This window comes from Saccostrea echinata, unplaced genomic scaffold, assembly GCF_033153115.1.
Source record: "Saccostrea echinata isolate AGI-Se365-2 ecotype Australia unplaced genomic scaffold, CSIRO_AGI_Sech_v1 ptg000029l, whole genome shotgun sequence".
Lineage (NCBI taxonomy): Eukaryota > Metazoa > Mollusca > Bivalvia > Ostreida > Ostreidae > Saccostrea > Saccostrea echinata.
Genome location: NW_026889778.1, coordinates 2,983,276 through 2,995,857, shown reverse-complemented (window position 1 = coordinate 2,995,857; position 12,582 = coordinate 2,983,276).

The window sequence follows — 12,582 nt, the reverse complement described above, 5'->3', positions numbered from 1 at the left end:
GCATCAAGATCATAACACACCCTCATATTTTCTCTTTATTTCAAAGGTTGAGATCAATTGTAACAGGCTAGGGGTTGAGGTTTATGAACAAAATCTCTATGGACCTTAACAACAATTATTTTTTTTTAATTTTTGATTTCTAAGCGGCATTTCTATCAAACGAGGTGGTCAATTTGACGACAGCCAGTTCTTAGGAAAAACACTGACCCTTGGGTCATAAGAAATTCCTGTACCAAGTTTGAGCTTCCAGTTAATCCCCAGTACAAAGTTAAAGCCTGGACAAAAATTGTATTGCTTTTTGTTGGTGACCTTGAACTAGCCAGAATGACCTTGGCTCAAATTCAGACAAACCGTGACATAAGCAATCTCAGTACCAAGTAAGAGCTTTTAGTCTTTCTCCATGACAAAGTCATAGCCTTAACAAGCTACCACAGATTGACAGACAAGGTGATTCCAAGATACCCCCACAAACTCCATTTGCAGGGGGTATAAATAAATCTTAACTCATATAAAGGGATTATAGAAACCTCCACAATGTTGATATTCTCTTCTCTTTACAGTATGTTTTCTTCTCTTTAAAGCATGTGGAATCTATTAAAAATAATTAGGCATTACTTAATTAATGTACTTATCAATCTGGTATACAAAGACATGTGTTAAACTTTGAAGTTTATTTTCTAAGGTACATAATAGAAAGACAAAACTTCCAAGGATAAAACAACACTGAAAGAAAATTGATGGCAGTACAGCTCTTGAATGACTTGGGTGATTTAAAATTAATCAAGAGGCCAAAGGACATTACAGATCACCTGAGTATAACACAACACTGTAAAGAATCCACTGAAGTATGAAAATGAATAAACTGAGAGATAAATATATTGCCCAAAAGCAAGAGAAATAGGGTAATCAGAGTTCAACAAAATAGTTACAATGTAGTCTAGTTCTCAGTAATTAAACACAAAGTAGAGTTATTTACTGTCTAGTACTTATGCACTCCCGTCTGTCACTGTTATCATGTAGACTAGACAATTCAATAGTGCTCGAGAACATGTAACAAACTCTACACATCATTCCATTACACACTGGTCTCCCTTGCTCTTTAAAGAGAATATATTAACAAGAGGCCCATGGGCCACATCGCTCACCTGAGCACATTGGCTAGGCAAAAGCACAAATCAGTTCAGTATTGAAAAGATTACCCAGAGGGGAGGGGGGGGGCTTGAATTTTAAACTACCTGATGATGCTTCCATGTCAATATAACATATGGCTTTGTTGTACTTGAGAAGATTTTGAAAAAATTTTCCCATATATTCCTTTGTAAAAATTTGATCCCCCATTGTGATTCCTCCCTATCCCAGGAGTCATCATTTGAATTTGAATCTACACTACCTAAGGATGCTTCCATATCAATATGACTAAACATAGCTTTCCTGTTCTTGAGAAGAAATATTTTTTTTTATATGTTCTTATGTAAAACTTTTGATCCCCCAATGGGCCCCACCCAACCCCTGGGGGTCATCATTTGAAAAAAAAAATTATCTACACTACCTGAGGATGCTTCCATATCAAAATGACTAATCATGGTTTGCAGTTCTTCAAAAGAAGATATTTTCCTATATATTTCTATTTATTTCCTATATACTCCTATGTAAAATTTTGATCCTCCATTGTGGCCCCATCCTACCCACGGGGGTCATGATTTGAACAAAATAGAATCTACACTACCTGAGGATGCTTCCACATAAATATGATCAATCAGGGCTTTGCTGTTCCTGAGAAGAACATTTTTAAAAATTTTTCCTATACATTTCTATGTAAAACTTTGATCCTCCATTGTGGCCCCATCCTACCCTGGGGGTCATGATCTGAATAAATTTAAATCTACCCTACCTGAGGATGCTTCCATATAAGTATGAACAATCTGGGCTTTGCTGTTCCTGAGAAGAAGATTTTTCCTATATATTTCTATGTAAAACTTTGATTCTCCATTGTGGCCCCGCCCTACCCCCGGGGGTCATGGTTTGAACAAACTTGAATCTACACTACCTGAGGATGCTTCCATATAAATATGACTCATCATGGCTTTGCTGTGCTTGAGAAGAAGATTTTTAAAGATTTTTCCTATATATTTCTATGTTAAATTTTGATCCTCCATTGTGGCCATGCCCTACCCCCGGGGGTCATGGTTTGAACAAAATAGAATCTATACTACCTGAGGATGCTTCCATATAAATATGACTCATCGTGGCTTTGCTGTTCTTGAGAAGAAGATTTTTATTTTTCCTATATATTTCTATGTAAAACTTTGATCCTCCATTGTGCCCCCCCCCTACCCCCGGGGGTCATGATTTGAACAAACTTGAATGTACACTACCTAAAGACGCTTCCACATGAGTTTCATCTTTCCTGGCCCTATGGTTCTTGAGAAGAAGATTTTTAAATGATGCATTTATTTTTTCACTAATTCTTAATTATCTCCCCTTGAAAGAGGGCGTGGCCCTTCATTTGATCAAACTTGAATTCCCTTCACCCAAGGATACTTTGTGGCAAGTTTGGTTGAAATTGGTCCAGTGGTTCTTGAGAAGAAGATGAAAATGTGAAAAGTTTACAACAACAACAACAACAACAACGACAACGACGACAGACAACGGACAAATTTTGATCAGAAAAGCTCACTTGAGCCTTTGGCTCAGGTGAGCTAATAATGTATGAAGATAATGTAATTTTATCTCATGTTTATATAGCTATTTACAAGTTTATATGACCATTAAAGGTGCATAAACACAGATTTTTATATTGAAGTTTATATTTTCTCAAATTTTCTGTATAATATCAAAACTTATATGTTGCTATAGAATTTCACACGAAAATGAAATTAAAAACTTATTTAATCTGGGAATTATTGAAACTATGAATTTCGGGAGGCATTTGATTAACACATCCTTGCAATTTCACAATTTTTAACTTTATCCAAATACTTAAGAAAAGTAGCAATTTTGTTGTGTATTAATGAATAATAATACATCTATAATCCAGAAAATTCAGAGTAAAAATGTGCGAAAGCAAAACCTACTCACTTAAGTATTGTCAGCCCGTGCTCAGTGTTGTGTAGTTGTGTACAGAGTTTAACAAACTGAATACACCCGTGAAAAGTTAACCGTTTTTGTAAACAGGGCACGAGCTCTGTTGTTGTTGATGTTTACGTTTCACCGTATGTGTTCAATTGTTAAACTCTGCAAACACCACTGAGCACGGACTGACAATACTGTTGAGAGGATTTTGATTTCTACATTTCTTCTCTGAAATTTCTGCATTATAGTTTTAATATTTTTCATTAATAAACAATAAAATTGCTACTTTTCTAAAGTAATAAAGTTAAAATTTGTGAAAGAGCAAGGATGTGTCTATCAAACACGTCCAGAAAATCGAAGTTTCAATAACTTCCAGATAAAATAAGATTTTTATCGAATTTTCATATGAAACACTATAGCAACATACAAGTCATGAAATTATACAGAAAATTTGAGTAAATATTAACTTCAAATCTGTGTCTAAGCACCTTTAAAAACTATGAAAGTACTTTTTTGTATAATACATTAAAAATTCTTGTTTAATTCTTTATTCAATTTGACCTTTCAAATACATAATTTACAGAAATTAATTATCAAAAGTAAATAGCAAAGGGGAATTATTTCTCAGTAGAGTACACGCATAATTATAGAGTTTACGTCTCCAGTTAATTCAATGCGCAAGAGCATGCTCCATGTACGAACAATTTCTAAAATGAGACAAGCCATTGACAAACAAGTTGACAAAACAAGGATATCAACAGTCTCGTTTGGTCAACATTTCACAAGTTCTATGGTCAATACAATGACCTTATTAGCAAAGACAGCCTATCATTAAGTCAAATACTGACTGATGTTTTTTATACTAATTGTTAGACCATTATTTACACACTGATTTGTCTACAGATTTTTCCATTTGCCCGATCATGACAAGGAGCACACAGCAGGTGTGACAAGTTGAGAGGAGATGCTTACTCCCTCATGGCACCTGATCCCACCTCTCATGCTTTTAGAGGTCCGTGTTTGCTCTGCTCGTATTGTTTGTAATTTTTTAATGGACTTTTGAACTTGATTACTGTTTATATCCATATTTCACTACAAAATTAATAGAGCCTTGTCCAGCACCAGAATACTTGATCCAGTGGTCAAGATTTTCACATATATGGTAACACCCCCCCCCCCTGTTCATTACAATTAAGATTTTCAAAGAATTTATGCATTTTCACTTTATTAGGTGAAAAAAAATTAATCAGTAGTTTCTCAGGCACCAAAGCATTAAGTCAAAAACTGCCGCATTGATCAATTTCATTGACATATGAAAAAGGGAAAAAGGGAAATAACTCAATTTTCCATGTTTCCAAGTTGAAAAAGAAAATCAAGTTATTCCCCTTTTCATAAATGCAAATAGAAAGATGTTTTTATTAGATAAGCAATATATTTCTTGTTAATTTACGGTATTTTATGAATTAACTTTTTTAAAAATAAATGTTTGGAATAACATTATTTAAAGTTGAATACATATTATAATTAATGTAAGAGAACAAAAAAGTAAGAATCAGTTGATATCATCATATTGCTGAACTACTGACATGAAGAAAAAGGTATAACACCTGCTTCAAAAAAAAAAAAAACTGCCTTCCACATTGAATTTTGAAATTTTTGGCCTGAGAAACTATTAATTATTTTTTTTGGCCTTATAGAGCCCCATCCTAACACCAGAACCCCTGATCCAGGGGCCATGATTTTCACGATTTTGGAAGAGGCATCACTGCTCATCATTATGCACTTACTTTGCTTGCTTAATATCCAGGAGCAGAGAAGAAGATTTTTAAAGAATTTATTGCTTTTTTACTATATAATCAATACAGCCCTCTCCTAACACTAGAACCCCTGACCCCTTGGGTTATGAATTTATCAATTTTGAAAGGAGTATCCTTGCTTATCATAACCATACACTTAGTTTATCTCCTAAATACATGTACCATTGCTCAAATAATCATGCCCTTATCTTACTTTGCTTGTTAAATACTCTGGGACAGAGAAGAGGATTTTTTAAAGAAATTATGCATTTTTACTATATGATCAATAGAGCCCCACTCTTACTCCATAAGCCCTGACCCCGGGGCCAAAAATTTCACAATTGTGGTCATGGACTCCACGCTTATTACAATTATGCCAACAGATTAACTGTTTGGTGTCCAAGAGTAAAGAAGATTTTTTAAGATTGCATCAATTTGAATAGTTTTAGCCCCACCCTTCAGGCCCCAGGGGGCGGGGATCATGAAATTCAGTAATTTTTTTCCCCTTTACCCATAGATGCCATATGCTAAAATTGGTTGAAACTGGTTCAGCAGTTTCAGAGAAGAAGCTGAAAATGTTCAAATTTTAACACGACGTACGACGACGGACGAAAATGGATAGCAATTGGTCACCTGAGTGACTCAGGTGACCTAGAAAAAATGCATTTTCTTTAAAGCTTTTCATTCTTAGAATACTCTGCCGTACTCTTTGTCTAATTTTAAAACACTTACATACTTTAATTGAAACCGTGAATTTTGTCAATTCTTTAAAAATACAAACCCTTAATATTCAAAAAGGAAATTAAGTTAAACCTGGAAAATAGTGATTTCTTCATCTGCTTCAGCTTTACACAGTTATACAGCACATCCTTGGAGATCTGTCAAAATAAACTCAGTACAATTAGTTAATATTTATGTATGTATATACAGTGATAGCGTCAATGTCTTAAAGATACAAATAATGTTATTGTATGGCATATTTTAGATTATTCATGCATATGTATAAAAGTAGTCTGATACATGTACTCTCAAAACTATAATACATTTCTCAGTTTACTTTTCTACTTATATCACATGTATGCAGGTGTCATAAAAGTAATTCACTTGATGTTCACGTCAAATCATGGCTGACGCAAAATAATTCCTGAATCTTCCCTTCTGATTCGAGCATTTTAACACGAGACTGGAGCTGAATTTTTTTATGAGATGAAAAACAGTATGTAAACTTCCTGTATTGACTAGATTCATTATAATTTAGGGCATGCTGACTTTTCTATATACTGTATTTGAGTGGGGAGTGATTAGGCCCTGGACTTGATTTTCAAGCACCTGCTTGACTTCGACCGAAACAAACTTGCGTGCCTTGCTGGACGGCTATGTATTTTTTGGTACTAAAATCTTTATAAAGAATTGTTTTACAAGATCTGAAAAGGAAACTTCTCAAAAGTTTGTTTTCAATTAATACCACCTACTCAAAGTTGCGCATTTTTGGTAAGAATATATAGCGAAATTTAATACTGTTGTGCAACCTGCAGAGACAAACCTGTTAAATATAAAGGTAAAAATGAACACCTGTATGATGATAGTTATCCTTGTAATCCTTTCACATGTTGTACATTACATCCTGTAGAAGCTGTCAAAATAAACACAAAAAAAAAAAATTAAAAATGAAACAACTATTTTCTTATAAATGCAATGCACTGTTAAAGTTCTAGGTACATTTCATGATCATGCCAGACTGACATTGTATGCTTCTCAGAATCATATTGGACAGTTTATTGTTTATTTTGTAATACTAGCATTAGACTCAATTTTTATTTATGCTTCAGTTTATTGCTAAAAGTCAAACGCCTGACAACATCTCAATGCTAGAAATAACAAGAGGCCCAAGGACCACATCACTCAGTGGGGGTAGGAAAAAAGCAGTTCAGTGTGTTCCCTACCTTCCCCTAAAGGGGAGGGGGTATGATTTAAACAAACTTAAATCTACACTAACTAAAGATGCTTACATATTTCTTTGACTAACTGTAGCTTTTTTCCCCTATAAGTTTGAACTTTCATTGTGGTCCCACCCTATCCCCGGGGGTTATGATTTGTACAAATCTGAATCTACACTACCTGAGGATGCTTCCATAGAAACATGACAAATAACCCCGGTAATGGCTTTGCTGTTCTTGAGAAGATTTTTAAAAAATGTTTTCCTATGTATTCCTTTGTATAACTTTGATTGTCCATTGTGGCCCCATCCTACCCCAGGGGTCATGATTTGAACAAACTTGATTCTACACTACTTTGATATTTCCACTTAAGTTTCATATTTCCTGGCTCAGTGGTTCTTAAGACTTTTTAGAGATTCCATTCATTTTTAATCATCTCCCATTGGAAGAGGGCATTGCCATTCATTTGAACAAACTTGAATTCCCTTTACCCAGTGATACTTTGTGGCAAGTTTGGTTGAAATTGGCCCAGTTGTTCTTGAGAAGAAGTTGCAATTGAAAATGTGAAAAGTTTAGAGACGGACAGACAGACAAACAAAATGTGATCAGAAAAGTTCACTTGGGCCTTCGGCTCAGGTGAGCTAATAAAAAAAATTTACTGGTCACTCGGGCTATCACCATATTAAATTTTTACTGGTCAACTCAGCACTTTCACTGTCCTATTGGGCCACTAGATTTTTAAAAGACTGGACCAAAATCATAATTATTAAAAAAGTAATATTTTGTTTATATTGTGAAATTTAATGGTACAAATTAACAAAGCAAGAAATGACAGAACTTGGACATACAACCCAGTCAAGTTAACTTGCCCAACCTTGAATGGATTTTGCCATGCATAAAAAAACACTGACCAAAAGGGCACTTACCCTCTACAATGTACTAGCCCAGATTCAAAATTCACTGGCCCCAGACCAGTGGGCCATCAATTGTTTCAAGCCCTGCATCTATGATGTGTTTCATCTAAAATAAAATAAACTGAATGTTTACTAAGATACAACATGTATAATATACAGAATGTGACATTTTTTTCAGTGTAAAGTAAAAATGTCAAAGACAGGTAACGTTAGTTTTATCACTGCAGTTCCTTGGGCTGGGAGTATATTCAGGGCTTCATATCCAACACACCCAGGTCTAGTTAAAAGGCCCAGTCCCAATAGAAAATATATACATTTGTGGTATCTCTCTATTATATAAACATGCAGAGAACAAATATCTTCATACCTGTATGAAGTTTTTTAAAGGTCATAGGTCATTACGTGACCTAATCACATGGCGCAATAATATCAATATAAAATGACTTGCTCTACTTAGCAGTTATAGCATGCTTTTTCTGTACAAAAAATGTACAAAATAGCAAGTAAAATGATAATCGTTTTATTTAAAATGTTAACAAGTATTTTATCAAGTTCTTTGGCAATTTTACAAAGAGAATTTAAAACTACGTATTATAGGTTTAATGTCAGCCTGCACGGTCTCATCGTTTATCCTTATTTTTCCTGTAGTACTTTAATTTCATCTTCATCATAAACTCTGAATGCTGTACAATAATTTTTTTCTTCAATAAACTTCACTCACGATAAATTTGCAAATCTGCTGGAAAATATCAATGAATACATGCCACAAACATTTCAGTAAGCACACATCCATCACGAGAGCATTGTCTTAACAATGTAAGCTGTTGCCAGTGTCTCTGTGTCTACATCATACTAAATATGCCTTACTGAAATTGTAGATATAATGTTTTTGGTCATGTTTTATAAAGTTAAGCTTGATTTCAAGTTAACTGGCTCGGACTAGTGTCTCCATTCCGACCGAAATTCCTCCAACTTTTTATAATCAAACATCGGACGTGTTTCTTGTGCCTTTTCAACATCGAATATCGGTTCTCACCAATACAAAAATTCCAAGGCAACAATATGCTCACTACAATTAATCACAAGAAGCCTTTCACAGAATATTCCCTTCAAAACAGAATCCTTTGCCAGATGAATTCGCAGTGTTACCGCTTTTCAAGCCGATTTACACCTTGCGTAATTTTGTCAAAATCTACGACAGACAGTTAGTGCAATATTTATATTTGATTGTTCATCTCAAATGTATATATAAGTAATAAATAACAAGTTTAAAAACTTCACTGGGAAATAAAGTGGGTCGGTACATGATCAAATCTTCTGAGAAGGCCTTCGGCCTTTACAGGAATTTGATCACGTGACCGACCCACTTCATTTCCCAGGGAAGTTTTTAAACTTGTTATTTATTTCTTAATTGAATCTTTTCCCTTCAAATTAAGGTAAAAATTCCTAAATAACCATGATAACAGACAATTTAGACTTTCCAATTAATTCAATTTGGCATTAAAATTAAATATTTACACTTCAAAAATCTCATGAAAGATATGTATTACAATCATGCATTGTATTGATAAATCCCAGCCCTACAGAGTTTACATTGTTTTAGGTACATCACTGAAATTTGAATATTAAATAAAACTGTATATTTCTCTGTGAATGTGCAATAAGCATGGGAAGTATGTTGGACCTGTACTTCTGCTTTTTACTGAATTCTCTATTACCATACATGTTAACCTACTGTGATGAAAAAGAGGGAGATTCAGACCTCAAAAGAGGTAGCATTGCGCGCGTTGTTTTACGCATCGATTTAAAAAGATATATACTAGTATGTAAATATTGCCTAAATTGACCACTGCAGTAATTATAAAACTCAAATATCAACGGCAACGAAGAAGATAAAAACACCTTTAACATAAATTATATATACAAATATAAATATGTTTCATGCTCATTACTTTGGCTTTGAATGGCTGCTTAATTTAGCCTTGTAAAGAGTGATCTTTAATTGTTGATATAGCCTGGAAGCAATAATTCTGAATGTTCATTCAGTTGTCAAATACAGCGAATGATGACATTATTCAGCCTAATTCAGATCTAAAACTAGTTCTTATCTTTCGTTAAAAGAATTGGATTTCCCGCGATGACCAAAAACGAAAGTACAAATGAATGCTGATTCCCTTTTTTTACTTTACTGAACGATGTCAAAAGTTTTTCATCCACTTCCAGAATACTATATCTCCCTTTTTTCTTGGCGGGGATGTCGGCGAAATTTATCGTAACCAATGTAATCACGGAGATTTGTGCACCTGTCGTTGTCGAACACGTGCTTGAAATCTGTGTAAACGTCTGATAAAAAAGGCGTTTGAATGCTCCCAGTTCAATTCACGCGATATCTAACGAGATTTTATGACGAGTGGCTTCAAAAATGGCTACCCATGGATTTACGAATAAAAGCGGTAGGCGGGAAATGAAGTAAAAAAGTGGTAGACTTCCGCCTAAAGCGGTAGAGTTAACATGTATGCTATTACAATTATTTACTTTTCTGCTGTTTGGTATCTTAATTGTATGCCAGCATGGTGTATAAAATATAGGACTTTGATTCAGAGTTTCATGACAATATAATCAGTGAAAATATTAATTATCATGATTATGGTCAAATCATTTATTGTCTAACAAATTAAACTTCTTTTTTTTAATGAAAGGTATAACACTTTTCAATTAATCCCCCCTCCCCCCCCCCCCCCCAAAAAAATAAATGACCTTGCCAAGCTTACAAAAATCAAATAACTTCCTTGTTCATAAGTTATCGTAAACAATAGAAAACGAAAGAGGAAAAAATAACTTATTTTGATTACTAACAACTCCATACCTGTAGCTCCTAAATTATTGCTTTCATCAGGGATTTTGTAAGCTTATAAATACTTTCTACAATGACTTTGTAGCTTATAAATACTCGTTTCGCTCTCTTCAACGTCAGTCGGTTCTGCTTCGTAGTGCTTGCCGAGTTGTCGTTCTGAAAATATTTTTTGTATTTCGATCCCGATGTTTATTTGACTTGGTTCGCCCTTGTGCACATAAGGAATTTTTTTCATTGATTTCTTCATGCATATTTCAATTTTTGACATTAAAACTGTCTGAATAGATAATAAAGTCACAAATAGATATTTTATTTGTGGTTAAAATGCTGTTCACGTGACAGAAAGAGATAAAAATGTATTTAAATTATGTAACATAACATTCATGACTTAATTACATGTCTATATAATGCTTTGCAAAACAGACGATGTTATATAAAAAAAAATAAATTAATTTTTTCTCAACTTTAAAGATTTTTGTTTTTGTTTTGTTTTGTTTTGTTTGTTTGTTTATTTGTTTTGTTTTGTTTTGTTTTGTTTTGTTTTGTTTTTTTTTTTTTTTTTTTTTTTTTTGTTATTATAAAGCATAAACTGATGATCGTAACCCTGACAGACTCCTTTAGATAACCAGGAAACTCAACCATAAACTTTCATTATTTTATTAAAAAGACAAAGTTGCCTTTAAAATAGAATTTAATCAAATTCTGACACAGTCTAAAATATCTTTCCCTTGATTTAAAAAATAATAATAATAACAAATCCGTGTTGTATGCTTTGCAACCCTCAAAATTCTACGTGTCTGCCGCATGATGTTACGTATGATAGTTATTGAGCATTACTTCTTTGATCAAAGCTTGTAAAATTAATTGTTATTCAGGGGATATCTTTTATAAATGGCAGTATAAAATATACGCACGATAGTATTACTTATATACAGACTGTATAAAATTTCAAAATGAATTGTTTTACATAAATTAAACCTTTATCGTAAGGGGCCAGGCAACATTTATCACCTTGGGAGGGGGTGCAGTAAAATGTTGTTGTTGTTGTTGTTGTTTTTTAAAGATATTAGGTCCCATAGATTACGGAATGAAAAAAGTATATGTCCCATCCTCATTTTGTGTCAAAAGGTGAAAATAAGGTGAAAATAATATCCATATACTTATGCAAAATAATCTGAAGTGACATCAGTCATCTACAGGACAGGTAACATTTTTGGTTTAATCCTTGAACATCTAATTTAATTTATTACATGTACATTGAAGACTTGAATTTTTATGGATCACCTGATACATACCTAGGACTCAGGGCGAGTGTGACCGCTCAACATGGAACTCATCACTCCTCCAAGGCACCTGATCCAACCTGAAGAATTTCCGGGGTCCGTGTTTTATGCTCTGTTCACAGATTTGCATTGTTAACTTTGTAGAATTTTTTTTAGATCGATCACTATTCGTTATCTTCATCCTTTTCATGTATATTTGAAATATTTGTTAATTAGTAATGTTAATTCTCCTTTACCGATTAGATATATTTAAAGGTTCGGAATACACTACATTGACACCTTCTTTGACAATACTAACATAGGTCTTATGAAAAGAGTTTAAATAAGTAGAATATGCATGCGCGGATCTAGAGGGGGGGGGGGGGTTCAGACCCCCCTGGAATTAGCAGAGTTATTAAAAGATATACTGAAGCAAATAAAAAATGACTTTGGACCCCCCCCCCCCCCTTAGAAAACGTGGAACCCATCATCACCACCACGAAATAGGTTTTCTTCACGTTTTTTTTTTTTTTTTTTGTTTTGTTTTGTTTTTTGTTTTTTTTTTTTTTTTGGTCAAGGAATTTCTGGGTTGGAAGTTTTTTTGACTGGAGTGGACCCCCCCCCCCGGAAAAAATTCTGGATCCGCGCCTGAATATGAGTGCTGACTCTTAAACCTACGTTCTGATACTACAAAAAAATCACAGCTTTTATTGTCTAACATGCAAGAAACAAGGTTGATGAGATTGC